The sequence below is a fragment of the Passer montanus genome, unplaced genomic scaffold (genome assembly GCF_014805655.1).
Source record: "Passer montanus isolate IOZ18808 unplaced genomic scaffold, ASM1480565v1 scaffold46, whole genome shotgun sequence".
Classification (NCBI taxonomy): Eukaryota; Metazoa; Chordata; class Aves; order Passeriformes; family Passeridae; genus Passer; species Passer montanus.
This window is the reverse complement of record NW_024369485.1, coordinates 3,720,327-3,725,113: the sequence shown is the minus strand read 5'-3', so window position 1 is coordinate 3,725,113 and position 4,787 is coordinate 3,720,327.

The following is a 4,787-nucleotide window of genomic DNA, read 5'->3' as shown; positions in this document are numbered from 1 at the left end:
AATTTAAAGCAAGAACAATCTCCCTGTGTGACACTAGATAGGCAAGCAGTTACTGCTTCATAACACCTTTACAATTGCAGCCACAAATATCTTAATTAAAAACCCATGAATGTAAACACCATGTCCATGACCTGGGGAGACCCAGAATCTGTTAGCCACTTTCTAGGCAAGCATCAGAGCATCTGACTCAAAATGCTTGTTGTAAAACATGTGTGAGCTAAACTCAGCTCCAGAAAGAAACAGCAATGACCTGGAAAGATGTTCACCTTCCTACCACAGCTGTGTATGAATGACTGGTTGATGAGATGGGTTGTACTGATTGTGCTATGAGACAGAGGCATCTTGCAGATCTCCTTGGACAACTGCATCACCCTATCCTGGCTTGCTGTCACCTAGAAAAGGCTGGGCCATTGAAATGGCTCTCGTGGCATCTGCCAAATTAGTTATTTTGGATTGAAAAAAATGCAGCAGAACCAATGTGACTCAGTTTACCAAAAAGCCTGCATTGTACTTGCCTTTTATTTCCATCACACGCTGGAGGTATACGAGAAGTGGCTGGTGAGCCAAATCAAACAGGTATCTGCTGAGTTTATGCCTCAGCTTTTCCCTTAGAGGGACACAAATCCTGGCCTCTCACCTACTGAGCTGCCAGGTTTTTACAGTGGTTGGAGGAGCTGAAAGTTGTCCAGCCATTTCCTCCTCTGTTGTGCTTGGTTAAAATGGGTCATTGAGTTACTTCAGTGTTTTTCAGTGGGGAGCAGCCACAGAGATTGGCAGATAAATGGAGCAACAGACAGAGCAATGGCACACACTTTATGTAGGAAGAGGTGCTGAAGAATAACATACTAACACCCCTTCATCTCCCAGCCCTTTTTCTTTTTCTTGCTAATTCTGAAAGTTGAAATTTTTCTTTTTGGGAGAATTTCAATCAAGTCCAGAATCACTCATAAAATGGAGGAATTGTTCCAACAATGACCCTGAAATATTTCCTAATTTTAAAAGGAAATCTAGGAACAAAACCTGGCCAGCTCTAACCAGGATGCTTCACACTGTGCTCTGGTGGGCAGTTCAGCAGAGAAGCCTGGGTCTCCATCACTCTCAGCCTTTACACTTACAGTCAGGAATCTGCATAAAGGGAGTCACTTCCACACTTTCACATGGTAATGAGCAATCCAGAGCCAGCACCAAAACCCAGCAGGCCTTGGGCTCTTGCTCATCTCCAACTAAATAACTTAGCAAAAACATAACACCTCCAGAGCTTATTTGGTGGGAGTAAGGGAAGTGATGGTAAAATCCTTGGGCACCAGCTTCGGTCAGGCTTGTGGTGAAGACGGACTTGGAAAACTTGGCAACATATTTAGGTGGAAACTTGTGCAGTTATTGACTGTTCCTTCACTTTTCCTGGACCGGGGAAATACTTTCCATTGCTGCTATGTAAAGACTTAACTACCCAAAAACTATGATTTCTTTGGGGGGAAAAAATAAAATCACTGCATCTATCTACTGTAGATGTGATTTTTTAATAATACAGATAATTTTCTACTTTTTAGTTGGGTTTAATTAAACTGAGGCAAACCAGAAAATCTCATCTTTTCTTCCTCACTGGCTGCCATGAAACTCATCTGAGATTTACCTAGGACGCCCAAATTTAAGAGAGGTGGAATTTTAATTCCAGGGCTGCAGCAGGTCAAGAGCCAGGCTTATCTTTCAGCAGGGATTACCTATGGTTTATACTAGATTATTCCTGACATGTGGCTCATCATATTACAGGTTAAATGTTTAAAGCAGGGAGGAAAGCATGAGGCATAATGAATAACAGCTCTATAGCTGTGCTCCCTTCTCTCCGGAATAAATCTATACCAAGTTTAGGAGGTGTGTAGATTAAAAGACTGTCATGACAGGCTATCAACAACCTTACCACATCATATAACAAGAGCGAACTTTAAATCTACCATTTTGGCTACCTTTGAAACTCACTGCGAAGCCCAGTTCTAATATAAAATCTCCTAGTGGTTCACATCTGGGTTTTGTAATTGTCATCTGAAAACAAATAGTCTTAGGAGTGATAAGTGAGTGACCATCTCACTGGACTCTTAGTGCAGCCTTTTTCAGTAATAAAATTATATTGCATCTCTCCAAAATCAAGGCTGGAAAAAAGTTCCATGTTCAGCTTTTAAACTGTGTTTCCATAGCTGATTTATTTTGTTTTTAAATATGTCCCTTTGCCCTTGCTTTTTCCCCCCACATTTTATTTACTATACCCTAAGAAGGGCTCTGATTTCCCCTCATCCTGCCATGATTACAGCTAGAGTCCTCTGCCAGGGATTCAAAACTTGGTGGACAATTTCCTCTGGGCTTATAAACTCACTGTTGTTCTCCTGCTGCTTTAAGGAGATGAAAAGCAAATCCATGAGCTGCCAAGAATCACACCCAGGCAGGGATGCAGTGCTGCAAGAGCTGGTCCCTGCTCAGTGTACAGGAGACAGACATGACCCTGGGATGAGTTCATGGGGTCACACCTTGACCCTGATGGAGACCCTTCATCTCCCCGTGCCCCTGTGAAGAGCAGAGAGGGATTAAACTGTAGGGCTGCAGTCCGTTAGCATGGAACAGAATGAACAGACCCCAGCCACAAATCACTCAATATTTTAACAGGCTCTGAGAGGTTTTTCTTCCTCGCTTTAACCCTTTGTGGGACCTCAGTGCCTGCTGGAGATGGCTGGTGAACAGTCCTTGAGCACAGGTGGTGATTATTCCCCTTCTTCATACCACTCAGTGCCCTGCATCCACGTGAGGCAGGTGGCTGAGAAAACCCCTCTGGGCTATGTGTCAGTGAAAGTTAACTGTTGGGAGTAAATTGTGTATCAAAAGTAAATCCAAACATCAGTCCTAACTGCAAACACATCACTGAGTGACTTTAGCTCTGTAGAAAATGCCAGTGTGACTGGTCCCAGAGTCAGGTTTTGAGCACGAGCTGAGGGTTACACGGGAGTTGGTGGGATGTGTGTGCGAGTGAATGGTGCCAAACAGGAGCTGGGCAGTGGGCTCCCAAAGGGAGAGTGCCGTGGTTTAGCAGATGCTATGAACAAAATTAACTCTACTGCATGCAAACCAGCACGATGAGACACAGCTGGGGATTGCAGTCAGCACCAGTGTCCTTCCCACGTCCATAGGTGGTATTTGAGTGCTCTCTAGTGGACAGAAAACGGATACAGAGGAGAACACAACTGATGCGCTGTCCCTGAGCTTAAGTCACCCTCAGCTGAGTGTCTGAGGCATTGGGTCTGTAACATCACACACCACGGGCCTGTGCTGAGTGTCTGAGAGCAGGATTTGCGAGAGGAACTCAAAGCCAGCTCTCCCTGATCTGTGACGCTTCATGGCAGAGGTTTGATGAGAGAGCAGAGCAGGGTGGCAGGGGATGCCCACCTCACCTGGTAAGAAGTGACTCACCTCAACCCCTTTACATTATTTTTTCCTTGCTTTTCCTTGTGTTGAAGGAAACACCAGCCATTCCTGCTCCTGTGTGTAGTCAGCAGTTAGAAGAGCAGAGGAGAATAGAAGGAGAATAGAAACATTGGTCATGGAAGGGAAGAAAGAAGTGGGGAAAACTCATATGAACTCATTTCCCAGCTGCTGCTGAGCCTCCAGGAGCCCTTTGCTCTGAGAGCCCTGCCAGTACTGGATATAGTAGCTTTGAGGAAAAATATTCTTTGTTTCACAAAGTGATAAGCAACTGAGTAAAGTGGAAACCTAGACTATGTCATTGTAAAAACAAGATTATCAAGGAAGTCAGCTCAGGACACAAGCCATAAAACTGTTATGTAGAGGTACACCCAGACCAGCAGAACCATACTGCTGAACCCAAATGTTCAAAAGGTGTCCCAAAATCATGACATTTATAAGGATATTGTAGTGCAGTAGGGATTTACTTATAGTAGGTATCTGAGTTTTGAGATCTAAGAATAACTCATTTTCCTTTTGCTTCTGTGAAATGACAGCAAAAAGATTTTTTTATGATGGTGGTAGTAAAAGCAGAAACAGCCACTTGACTCATGAAACAGCTACACCTCTAGTTAAAGAGGTTATATGCATCTCCCACAAACTCTTTGTTTAAAACCTGGCTTCTCCATTACCTCTGTGTTGGGAGAGATATGATTTAGCCTTCCTGGATGATACCGTTTTTCAGTATGAGTTCCTCCTTCCCAATGCTCAGACACCTTGGAGACAAAAAACCCCTCCTTCAACATCCTATTGAGTCTAATTACTTGTCTCCCACTCATTCTTTTCCTTCACTTTCTAAAAGCTTTTGAATGATTTTTTCTTTGAATATCTTCTCTCATTTGGAGCAGTCATCTTTGGCCTTGCCTCATTTAGGCAGAAACTACAGAGGGTTTAGTACAGTGCCACACATACCTGCAGTAAAAGGAAATGCATTTGTATTTAGGCAGTTATTCTATGCAAATTAATTAATAGTTTTACTACAGAGGCTATGCATACATTAGGCTAGTAAATACAGACTGCACGAATATGCTGATTGAGTTTGTTGAGGGTATGGAAAGAAAGGGAAAAAAACCCAGAAAAAGAATGGATAAAAGTAAGTCAAGCAACGTATCATACCAGTAAGTACTGCAGTGCTAAGAGGTAGGGGAAAAAGGCATAAATCCCAAAGAAAATAGTCCTGAAACTTCAGAGAGTTTCTTTATCTTTCCTTTGCTCATAGAGAATTTAACTGAGGCAAAGGGGCCCATGAAAGAGAGAGGAACAGCTGAGGGTAACCCAAGCAG